This window comes from Brachyhypopomus gauderio, chromosome 20 (genome assembly GCF_052324685.1).
Source record: "Brachyhypopomus gauderio isolate BG-103 chromosome 20, BGAUD_0.2, whole genome shotgun sequence".
NCBI lineage: Eukaryota > Metazoa > Chordata > Actinopteri > Gymnotiformes > Hypopomidae > Brachyhypopomus > Brachyhypopomus gauderio.
Window position 1 is genome coordinate 8,236,147 of NC_135230.1, and position 13,475 is coordinate 8,249,621.

The window sequence follows — 13,475 nt, forward strand, 5'->3', positions numbered from 1 at the left end:
AGTCCTTAACTGTGGAGCACGCATAACAGAGATGACAGACCTTCGAACAGTGAGGGGGGGGAAAGGGAATGTAATTTAAAAATCTAAGTTATCTTCCTTTAGCTCCAGAGCTCATTTTTGTGAGGAGCTCTATGCACTTCTGTTAAGCAGATCCTACGTCCACACTCAGTATGTCCTCAAGTATATAGTGTGTTTAAAAGCAGAGGATCCTAATCCCTTTCCGCTGTATTAAGGAGATAACTGTGGGAAATCCGAGCCTTTCTCTTTCCTTTCATGAAGCAAGCTGAAGTTTATCATCAGCGGCAAAGCGCGCAAGGGCACCTTGAAGCAACAGCAGATGGTTCTGGTAAAGAGGCTTGACATCCAGCCACACCTATAGAAACTCCTGTCAAGTTGATGCGCTTAAAATGGTGCTCGTCAGAGAGAAAACCTTTACGCTGTTCACTGGTTTCTTCTTCAAGTGGTTTTACCTCGGTTCATCCTTCGAGTGCCTCGTCTAAAGCGTTTACCTTTTTTTTTGCATGTGGTGTAAGAGCCGGCCTTATTGGATAGGGCACTCTCGGGAATCAACGGTTTACATTTTCCAAAACATGCTACTCGTGCTAATGTCACACGGTCGACCTCCTAGGAGCAGCGTGTCACATGGGTGTGTTCAAGGAATAAAAACGTCTGCCACACTTGACCTCTCCTCACGTGTCAACCTCAGAAGAACATCTCACCACCTGGACCAGAGACTGTCATTTTAATAGCTCTTTGATCTAAGTACACACGCCCATTTAAATACTTGATGCACCATTACCTGAAAATGAGAAGGTAAATTTCCCACCTAAAATTAAATAATCACCCAGAATGCCACCTCAATTATACATTAATGTTCCGATTTATTCTACTCTAATGGAATATTTTGCCAAGGGCTACCACCCATAAGCCAATGAATATCTTCCACCTTTAAAATGTGCTCATGTGCTGGAAAAGGAGGTGTCAATGCACCATATGCTCATTTTTTTCTGTAATTATATTTTGCATATATATTAATAACTTCAAAAAAGTACCCCTATTATTACTTTACTTAAATAATGCACATCTTGTACTGTGCTTGGTGGCCATTAAAGGAGTCTAAATTTATGTCTGAGCTAAATGAAATACATCTGAGGTAAGATGTCTACAAAGACTTATTTTTTAATATCATTATGTCGTACACCAAGTAGATTTATTCACTGGAAAAGAAAGCACTCCCTTACACTTCTTTCACTACACAGACTAAATTAGGCACACTTTTCTGATCAGGCATTCTGCAGGACAACAAATATGCTCATTAGTTGGATTAGTTACTCTTAATGAAAAATTAGGTAATAGGCTATTATGATTTGATAGGTTTTGACAGATCATTCTATATACTGTACATTCCTTAATTAATAAGTCAGACGTTTTCCACCACCCACACTGGATCTTCAGGTGTTTTGTCTGCTTTCAGACAAAGTCGCATTAGGTAAACATCAAACAGTGTGAACTGCAGCTGCTCAGTATTGGGTTAACTTCTCTGAATACGCACTGAGAAAAACAGCACCCTGATAAATGATCTAGAACTTTCCACGCCAGTCTGGTTACTGTAGGGTAACCCACATCATAAACGGATGCCTGCCTGCGCTGCTTCTATTATCAGCTGTCAGGCTAAGGCCATATTTAGTAATTACCTGGGGTGCAGAAGGAATAAAATCTAGTCCTCTGAAGAAATGAAATACACTAGACCAAGAAACAGGAAGCAGATTTGCAAGGGCAGCCCCGCAAAGGTTTGTGATCTATCACCAAAAATCTAATTTAGCATAATATTTTTAGCCAAACTGTCCCTTTTAAACGTAAATATGCATCACGAATGCGAGTGACAGTGAAGGACGGTGTGTATGCTGTACATGGGCTTTAAGGTAGAAGAAACTGTTCTAATTCAGAAGGCTGAAACTGCCTGTATTTTTATGACTAGTGGGTTTCATTTATGGGTGAGCAGACTGACATGAAACAACAGGGAATGACAGCCTAAAAGGATGGCAAGCCAACTGGCTGGGTTCAAATATCAGCGCAAAGGTCAATTAAGTTTGATTTCCCCTTTCAGCCTGAAGAAAAAGGCTCCTTGCGGGAGTTTATGGGGGTAGAGAAATTAATTAAGAAAGAGCTGCACATATGGAGGCATGTGAAAGATTGACTGGCCAGAAACTAGTGGTAAGAAAAAGTCACTTTCGGGAATACAGCTGGAGAGAACCGTGGCTTTGCTCTTTCTTCTCTATTTCATCAGCGAAGTTCAAGCTACCACTTGATATTCAAGCCAAGCCGGTATCTACTCAAGGCTGTAGATAGTGTATTCATGCTCTGTGCTTATTGATGGTCAAATATTCATCAGACAAGGGGACAAAAAAAATCGGTTTGTGTTTTGTTTCTCCTTATTTCTCATACCTCATATATTTGTTGTCACAAAGCGTTAGAATCTTGTCATATGATCAGTGCAGAACGTGGGGGCACAAATGCAAGACTATTTACATTTTCCTTTTTACTTTTACTAATTGATAGACACCATGAAGCTCGTCTATTCTGTGTGCAGATCAATTTCTTCAGGCATTGATTATATAACTTGTATAAGTTGTACTGGACCGGAACTTCTCAGCTGGTCTGGTTTCTTGGAGCATCTGCTGTGGGTCCCAAAGAGCAGACACTCCTAAAACACCACACTGCTGTTCATGGAGGTAGAAAATGGAGGATTTGTGTATATTACTGCGGTGATATTCTCTTTGCACCAAAGTAGCACCCCAAGGTCTCATGAGAATGACAATTGTTAGATAAATCTTCACTGAGCTTTCTTTCCCAATCTCTTTTATCTTATCTTTCCTATTCCCATGGTAAATCCACACAATCGCTGGTACACTAGCTTCCAGCAAGACTGGTTCTTGCCTCTAGTAGATCACACTTTTTGATATTTGGTTTTATGATTCAGTCATATGGTTTCAAAAGCAAACATTTAATTTAATTGTGCATTAGTATGCCAAGGCCTCTTTTTAATGAAAGTGGTAAATCTGTGATCCTGGGCCCCATGGAAACCATCAGAATAGCTGTAATGTTTATGAAACCTGAAATTTGTTATAATATATCTTTTTGCCTTACTACATTACGTACAGGGAGATGACCTAGCAAAGTTATGGTTGAAACTTCTGAACGTGCTATCAGCAGATCTGTTCTGGCGGCCCATTCTGTGACGTGTGTGAGAAGACATTGCACTTTTAACAACTGGAATAAAGCAGCTAAATATTTCATCAAATGTCTTCATTCTACTTTCCTTTGGTGTCAGAGAGTGGAGGAAAAAGGAAGCTATGGCAATTAAGGCATTTCAGAGGGTCATGGGAAAAAACCCCTTTGCCAAATACCTAGTACTTGCTGTAGGCACTTTGCCCCACTCCTAAGCCAAACTGACCTATGCAAATGTTCATAATTTAGATTGATAAGGGAAACCTGTTCTGTTGCAGGGTGCCGTGGCGTGTGCAGGTAAGCAGACTCCTTGCCATTAATTTGATTATGCTGCCACACCTGTAGTCACCTTTTCAATGACAACTGCTCTGTCATTCAACTTAAGCTTTAATTGATACTACTATTGCAGCGCTGGCTAACACAGCCTGCTGTATTTGTGCAGAATGACAGGGGTGAACTGGGACGCCTGTTTCAGTCAACATGGTTTGCATTTCGTTTATTGTGGCTTGTCACCAGTGTGTAAATATCATCTCAGCAGTACCACGGTATTTCTCCAATCCACTTTTATGCCCCCTACCAGTTATTATTACCCGAGTGCATACCAAATACTGGGACGGCCAAGATTGCACAGAGCAGCCAAATACGATGAGTCATGGCTTAGTGCGCAACAACAGCCCATATTTAAGGGACCAGGATAGAACAGTCTTGGAATATGTTTAGGATCTCACATGTATATTTTCCTTTTTATTTATACCTGGTTTATTTGATGTGTGAGATGGGATTATATATATATATATATATATATATATATATATATATATATATATATATATATATATATATATATATATGAAATGTAAGAAAATAATGTCTAAGAAAAAGGTCAAATTTGGTACTCACTGACACTCACTGACAATGTTAGATTTTTTTCCCCTCGTGTTTTTTGTTGAATGCTTCTTAAACACTTCAAAATTAGTAATATTCACTTTGGTTTAGTGTTCTGAAACACAAAAGGATCTGTAAATTAAAATTAATTCGCTGTCCGTATGGATGAACCAGTACAATAAGACATGGAAGCCAAATTTGGTCATTAATCTTATGATCTGGCGATGGTGCTGTGTCAGCACTAAATCATATGTTATCGATAGCTTGCCTCACATATTTCATACAGCCTACTCAGAAGGCCATTGGGGAAAATATTGTAATGTTGAAATGGATTTCTAATGTTCTCTATGTCTTGCTGTAGGTTTGTGTGTGTGTGTGTTCACAGAAATAACATAAAGACAAAGGATATGAGGTATAATCTTGTAATATTGTAATAACCCTAGAGTTTATGTAGGTAGAATAACACTGCCAACGATTTAGAGGCAAGAACAATCGTCATGCACATAGTAAGTAAATCACTTCATCTTTATTAAAGCCTTGACTTGTAAGAAGGGGGTTCAGGTAAGTAGCTCGCATTTTCCCCAAGGATATACCAGAGAGACTGTTCCTAGTAAAGCACCGTACCCTAACACAACACACTACCTCCATAATGTCCTCACATTCCTGTTTAAGGAACCCTAACACAGCACACTACCTCCCTAATGTCCTAACACTCCTGTTTAAGGAACCCTAACACTGCACACTACCTCCACAATGTCCTCACACACCTGTTTAAGGAACCCTAACACTGCACACTACCTCCCTAATGTCCTCACACACCTGTTTAAGGAACCCTAACACTGCACACTACCTCCCTAATGTCCTCACACTCCTGCACCCTAACACTGCACACTACCTCCTCCATGTCCTCACACTCCTGGTTAAGGAACCCTAACATAACACACTACCTCCATAATGTCCTCACACACCTGTTTAAGGAACCCTAACACTGCACACTACCTCCTCAATGTCCTCACACTCTTGTTTAAAGAACCCTAAAACAGCACACTACCTCCCTAATGTCCTCACACCCCTGTTTAAGGAACCCTAACACTGCACACTACCTCCTCAATGTCCTCACACTCTTGTTTAAAGAACCCTAACACAGCACACTACCTCCCTAATGTCTTCACACTTCTGCACCCTAACACTGCACACTACCTCCTTAATGTCCACACACTGCTACACCACTACAATATACCACTACAAACTCTTTTAAACACAAAGCCAAACTCAGGCCCTTTTTTCCTAAACCAATTAAAGTGCTCAAAAAGCAAAAACACAAACACTGAAGATGTTTGAAATCCATCTGTAACTTGCGTAATCAATAAGACCCTCTCATGGGCTCTACTGTAAGCTGATTGCGTCATCTGGTATCTCCGTTATTGTAGAGTGTGCTGCTCAACCCCTATTCTAACCCTAACCTTACCCTAACCCTACCCTAACCGTACCCTACCCTACTCTAAACTTACCATATCCTAACCCTAACCCTATCCTAACCCCACCCTACCCTACTCTAACCCTAACCTTACCCTAACCCTACCCTAACCGTACCCTACTCTAAACTTACCATATCCTAACCCTAACCCTATCCTAACCCCACCCTACCCTACTCTAACCCTAACCAAACCCTACCCTACCATAACCCTATACTCTAACCCTAACCTTACACTAACCCTACCCTAACCGTACCCTACCCTACTCTAAACTTACCATATCCTAACCCTAACCCTATCCTAACCCCACCCTACCCTACTCTAACCCTAACCATACCCTACCCTACCATAACCCTATACTCTAACCCTAACCTTACCCTAACCCTACCCTAACCGTACCCTACTCTAAACTTACCATATCCTAACCCTAACCCTATCCTAACCCCACCCTACCCTACTCTAACCCTAACCATACCCTACCCTACCATAACCCTCTACTCTAACCCTAACCTTACACTAACCCTACCCTAACCGTACCCTACCCTACCATATCCCTACCCTACTCTAATTTTGTACAATATCTTTGGTATGTCGCTAAATTAATTATTCAAAACCATTCATTATTCAATAAACTACCTAAACAACCCTTTTAGTACCATTATTATATTCTTTTTCTATTATCTAGAATCCATATGTAGCCTAGTTTCTATTCATTTCAAGCTAATTTTGCATTCCCATCTTAGCAATCACCAATTTTCCCCAATCAAGACTCTTTTCTAAATTCCTGAATGAATTTGGCCAATTGAACAGTTCGACAAATTAAAATAAAGTGTTCTGCTCCCTTTGGGTCTCTGACTAAATCTTTAAAATGGAGCTTTCAAACTCCACTGCATCGGGGCGCCTGTGGACTCGGGCGCCGCGCAGCGAGAAACTCAATGTGCCTCGTCTTCTCCTCTAATTCCTCTTCCTCGGTGGTTGATCACTGGAGATTGGACTCCTGAAAGGGGTAAACAGGAGTAATTGTCTCTCAGCAAAAAACTTTCCCCGCCTACTCTATTGTTGCCCCGCCCACAACCCTCCTGCGACTGCTCCCTGACCTGATGATGCATTCTGGGTAAGCAGCCTGTTGCATTGGGTCCTCCATTACGACAGTACCTTTAATAGTACCTTTAATCCCAAATCTGAAGAGGAAGAATCAAAGAATACTAGGACTCAACACGGAAACTGCTACCATCAGTGTCAGGGTTGTTCTCAGCTATTCTATAAGGTCGTAAGCACCTCACACAGTTGCCAGCAATCATGTATTATCTTGATTAATGAGCAATTAATTGACCAATTGCTGGGGACCTATTTTACATTTTAAAAGTTTCAGCATTCACCAGAACCACTGTTTACACTGTCATGGCCTGGTGGTTAGGGAACTGGTCTTGTGACCGGAGGGTCGTGGGTTCAATTCCCAGACCTGAGACCATGACTGAAGTGCCCTTGAGCAAGGCACCTAACCCCAACTGCTCCCCAGGCGCCGGGCCAGGGCTGCCCACAGATCTGGGCATGTGTGTACCACAGCCCCCTAGTAATCACTAGTGTGTGTGTGTGTGTGTGTGTGTGTGCTAACTGCACAGATGGGTAAAAAGCGGAGGACAAATTTCGATTGCGGTGAAAATCACAATTGACAAAAATATGGCACATTATAGCAAACACTAGTATTGTTATCCTTGCACTACTTATTTATATTTGTTTACACAGATGATAATTCATTATTTATTCCTTATTTGCGTTAATCTCTGAAAGTGGGTTCTGTAAAAAGTAAGTGCTTTGTATAATTATGCAAAAAAATGAAAATTATTGCATGTATCCGGGCAATTAACTATAACCTTAACCTATTTGAATTATGGTGTCCTATTTGTGGCCTATGATATGCATAAAGTGTACAATATTTTGGCATTAAATATTTTTAAATGTGTCTGTTTTCAGAATGTGGATTGAAGGACACAGCACTGTATAAATAGTAGAATACATGTAAGTACACTTTGGAGCTAGTATTTGGTGTGTGTGTGTGTGTGTGTGTGTGTGTGTGGGGGGGGGGTTGAACAGGATGAACACATCTGTCATCTTCACATCCTCAGACAGAAATTCTCTCTAGTTAGTCCTTCGCCTTCACTGTGACTCTACAGGAACCTGCATATACAGATATACAGCCAGGAGACAGGTTCTGTGAGTGTGTGTGTGTGTGTGTGTGTGTGTGTGTGTGTGTGTGTGTGTGTGTGTTTGCTATCTTCCTTGTGGTAGCTGGTTGATTATTGAAACAACTGATGTTCTTCAAAGTAGTTGCTTTGATTTATTTCACTTTGACCTTCCACCAAAGCCTCTGTGTGTGTGTGTGTGTGTGTGTGTGTGTGTGTGTGTGTGTGTGTGTGTGTGTGTGCGCGTGTGTGTGTGTGTGTGGGTGTGTGTGTGTGTGTGTGTGCATGCTCACATGTTTGTGCGCGCGTGTGTAATGTGTGATATCAAAATGATTTACTTTTTTTCAAATAAGGTTTACTTGCTCTGTGACGTGTTGTGTGATTGTTTGTGTCTGCTCCACGTCCACACAGGAGTGCATTACTTAGATTAGGAGATGTCTGGCAGTAGGGCGATTAGCAATGAAAAGAAAGCAAACAGAATGCACACACGCCCCCGAAGCCATAGTCACCTGTCAGTCCTTAAAACAAACCCTTAATAAACGATGTTTTGCCAAAACCCCGCCAAAAGTCCTTTGAGTTAATATTCCACTAACAGAAGTTACCTACACATTACTGTTGCATTTACAAACTCACCTAACTGTTATGGCAGTGTCATTTATAATCTCACATAGAATTCCAATGTTCTATTCATCATTACTAACTTGGCCATGCACTGATTAATTATTATTTGTTAGGTACTCATTAAGTTTAGAATTGTCATAGGACATATTATAGTAGACTGCTTGTCATATGGTTTAGACACATATAAATGATGGGCTGTATGTATTTTTTATTAGATTTTTTACTTGCTTGAACTGCCGTGTAAGTGTGTACATCAGGCTCTCTGTTTTCATCTCTGATGAGTGTAAAGTTGACTCTTTCTCTTTTTTCTCACTTTCATACCCCTCACACCCCCCCCCCCTCTCTCTCTCTCTCTCTCTCTCTCTCTCTCTCTCTCTCTCTCTCTCTCTCTCTGGACTAAGGTATGGACAAATTCTTGGCAGACTCAACAGATTATAATCGTGCCTTGCGTTTACAGTCGGGGTCTCTCTCGCCTTTACGCCATTCTCGCTGACAGAAAGTCATGCAGAGATTTCTGATACAGCGCAGAAGACACCAGTAAGAGGGAGATAAAAAAATGAGACGAGTCACATAGCTGCGGGCAAAACCCCCAATGGCCAATTTAGCACGCGTGCGTGCATGTAGCCCTAATCACGCAGAGACTTTCGAATGTCCTCTGTGCGGTTTGATATGCATCGCTTAGTGTAAATAAATAAGCTTGACTAGTCAAGTGCCATAACCTGGAACTAAATGTCCTACACAGCTCTCCATAAGATACGGTACAGTGGGTAATTAAAATGTATGTTAAACAAAATGAGAGTATGACCCAGGCTTGTTAAATGGACATAATTTGATCTTGTCCAAGTAGAAGTCTACATGTGTTCGAGACACTGTGAGCACAATCTAGAGTTCATCTGAGTTCACTAGTTCCTGCCCGTCATGTTGTCTGTACACTGTTATTAACAATGAATCGTGTGTGTGTGTGGTGGTTATGCTCACACCTCACATACTCGGGCATACTAATAATATAAAAGGTTACAACAATATATCTCTTTAAAAAAAATTCTTTTTTTAGTTACTATTAAGCAACTCAAACAGGTCCCTGTTTTCATGATTGTCTGATGGTGTTAGTTGTGCTCTTATATATCCACTTACATCAGAGTTACGTTTGTGTTTTTTTTCAGGACCTGTTAAGGGAAGCCAAGCCGCTCCCCTCCCACAGTTTTACCCCTTCAAAAAATTGCATTCCATTAATCGTAACGATACATCATCTTATAGATTGCACAATTTAGTGGTATAAATAATCAGCAGGCTGATGACAGCCGTCCGTGTGCCTGTGGGTCATTCTGTTTATGGGTGGTTAAAAGTGTGAGACCGGTAGGAGAGGGCTGTTATGGGTTTATTCATCATCTCTATAATGACAATTATGGGGAGTCATTCAGGAAATAATTATTGAAAAACCTGAGAATATTGAATGAAGATGTATATATATATCTCCTTGGATCACCTCCTTCATGGTGGAGGGTTTGTATGCCTACATGATCCTAGAAGCTATGTTGGTTGGAGAAAACTGGTCCTAGGTGATGGGCCAGACAAAATGTGATCCATGAACACACCTATGGAACAGCGAGACAGCAGGACCCAGTTTCCCTCACCCAGATCAAGGTTACTGGGGAGAAAAAACCACAGGTGTAGGAAGAGTTCGGTGAGGAAAGACAGGGAGAGTAACGGTGAGAAGATTCTGGCAAACTGTCAGACAAATGAGAAGAGTAAAGCATTTCCGAAACCAGTGAAGCTGTCGGAGCTGCTGACCTCGACTGCTGATGTCAATAGGTGGTGGAAAGAACACTTCGAGGATCTTCTTAATCCCACCAGCACACCTTCTACAGAGGAAGCACAGTCGGACAAGAGTCGGAGAAGAGTTCGCCCATCACTTGGGCCGAGGTGACCAAGGTAGTTGAGAAACGTCTTGGCGTCAAGGCTCCACAGGTGGATGAGGTCCGACCTAAATTTCTTAAGACACTGGAAGATGTCCTAGCAGACACGTCTTTACAACTTCGTATGGACATTGGGGGCAGTGCTTCTGGAGAGATAAAAAATGGTTGACATTCCTCCCGGGGGATCACACTCCTGAGTCCTCCCCATCAAGGTCAATGAAAGGGTACTGGATCAGACAGACCAGGGGTCTGGATCACACAGATCAAGCCTCAGTTACTCAGTTGGAGCAATGCAGGGTCCATCCTGGTCATAGAACCTTGCAAAGGTCTTAGAGGGGTGTGGAAGTTTCCTTAAACCAGTCCACATATGTTTTGTGGATCTGGAGAAGAAATGTAACCGTGTTCCTCAGGGTATCCTGTGGGGTGCTCTGGCAATATGGGATACTGTGCCGGCTGCTACACGCCACCTAGCCCAATAGCTTGGACTCACATGGCCCACAGTAAGTCAGACTGCCCTTTGCCAAAGATTCTGTTCATAACTTCTAGGGACATAATTTCTCAGCATAGCCAAGTGGCCACAGGATTCCTCTCTTGTTTTTTGCAGATGATGCGTTCCTGTTGGTATCATCAGGCAGGAACCTTCAGCACTTGCTGGATCAGCGGAGTGTGAGTGCAGGATGAGAATGAGCATCTCTAAATCTGCAACCACTGCATTCAGTCAGAAAAAACGTGGAATGGGTCTCTGGGTCGGGAATGAGCTCTTGGCTCAAATGGAAGAGTTCACTTGATCAATATGTCTGAAACCAGAACCCACATGATCATTAAGAAACAGTCATCTGATTTTGACAGACCAGAAAATTTCCAAGTCAGCTGATTGGTCAAAACATCTACATCTCAAATTGGTGGGAAACTACGTGTCAAAACATTTTAGAATATTTTAAAACAACGCAAGTGTGTTAATCATGATGCAATACCTAGAGGGTGAAGTGTGGTGCCAGAGAGGGTCTGGGTGGCTGAATCTTTCTTCCCAATCAAAACACTGTGTACACTGCTTGAGCAGCTGGCCAGTGATGTGCGGCCAGTGCCCCGCTGCAGGTGAGTCGTCGTGGGCACCTGCTCAGAGATAATATAGGAGCTGACTGGTGTCAGAAGGATTGGAGCATTATTAGTGGACCGTTACGGGCGCTAGTGCTGACAGACGCACTGCTGGGAGACTCCGTGTCATGAGAGGGAGGACGGCTCAGGGTGAGACCGCAATGCTGCTGCTGATGATGATGATGGTGGTGACGAAGAGGATGCTTGTGATGTCGGTTATGACGAGTGGTGGTGATGACGCCAATGCTGGTGGTTACGGTGATGTCATGCATAATGTTTGTACATATAACCCCTGCAGTAGCGAACTGTGACGATTATACCTGGGCCCGCTCCCGAAACTAGCTAGCGGTGGTACGCTAAGGCCAGCTAGCGTCGCCACAGCGGGCAGAAATTATCATACAGTTAAGCCCACCCACTAAGAGGGAAGATATGATTGGTCAATTTTACTGTCATTTAAAACTGGTATTGCGCTGAATTATAACTGCCAGTCCCTCTGTAAACGAACAGTCCTCATAGGGGGAGACACAGGCTCACAGGCTTCCACTTAACCCCTCACCTTCAAACACAGATTGAATAGACACGGGTGAATAATTTATTTGCTTATATTTTTGTAATTGTTTAGATGTCGACTGTCAAACTGTAAGTAGATAAAATAAAATTGGATAAATTATATTATATATATTTATGTTTCAAGAATATTTTAGGCCCTCTGAGAGGGCGTAGAGGGCCCTGACGGTTCCCTACTGACCCCCTGTGTGTGTGTGTGTGTGTGTGTGTGTGTGTGTGTGAGAGAGAGAGAACAATAATGACAGACATCATGTATGTGTTGATGTATGTGGGTGCCATGACACTGAGCTCTAGTCTATGTGAATGTATTGAAAATATGAAAATGTGTTGCATTTTGCCTTCAACAGCAGTTTCTTCCTGTATTAGGTCTCTCAAGATAACCCCCTTCCCCCTGTTTAACCTTTCTGAGTGCAGAAAATCATTTGCCTGGGGAAAAACATCTGTTTCTCCTTATTTACCCCACATGTTGGTATCCTAAAATAAGCCATCAGAAGATATCACATAATTTGAATAGCTCCATTCACTTTTCCTTGTGTTTGCCCATGTGCATACGTGAGAGGTCATTTTTCCCTAGCATTTATCAGAGCTGCTGGTCTCCCAGGAAGGCCTTTAATCTCAGATATGGATAATGCTGGCGTAGGCCATAGTGTTCGTATTCTCTTTGCTAAATGCAGGTTCTGTTAAGAACAGTTTGGGAGAGAAAAGAGAAACTCCACACATGACATTCAATGTGGAGCCATCCACAATCTTTACTTTCCCAAAATTATTTTTACTAAATCACATCTCCATTTTTTACAAGACTTTGTTTGTCCTTATTCCTGCCATTTCTTGTTTTACCTACTGTTTTAACTACTCCAAACGTGTCCCCTAAACCCACGCTGCTTTGGAAATCGATCTCCCTCGAGTGGTAGACGTTGTTGGTCAATGTACCTGTCAGAGGCTGAGCAGACAGGATGTGTGGTAGGCAGATACTGAAAGCAGGTTCATAACAACTGTTGACACGAGGCACTTAATCATGTCCGCTTACAGCTGCCTCTACAGATGTCTCTGACCACTCTGAGATGTGATCTGCCACTGTCTCCGCTCTGTGTTTCTAATTACAATGCGGCCATTTATCGGAACAGGAACAGCCCACCATTATAGTTTGAGAAAATCATTCACAATATCTTTAATGCACAGTTTATATGCCCCATAATTGTACAAGATTTGCAAGGCGCGGCCTTTTAAAATCATAGTGTTTAAAGGCAGAGGCTTACTCAAGAAAGACAGATTGCTTTTTCATCTCAGTCTAGTCATTTAAAATTGCCACCTTATTTTCACAATTTTTCCCCATTATTTTGCACCACTGCCCTAAGAATTTATATTAAAAATTAGCAAGTGGCATTGACATATGGATTGTGTACATAAACAGAGCACATGTGTTGTGTGCAACACTTCCCCTTATGCTGTTCCTTCCTGTTACTGCAATGGTACAGTAACCACCCCCCAGGTGTCTCCTTTAGACG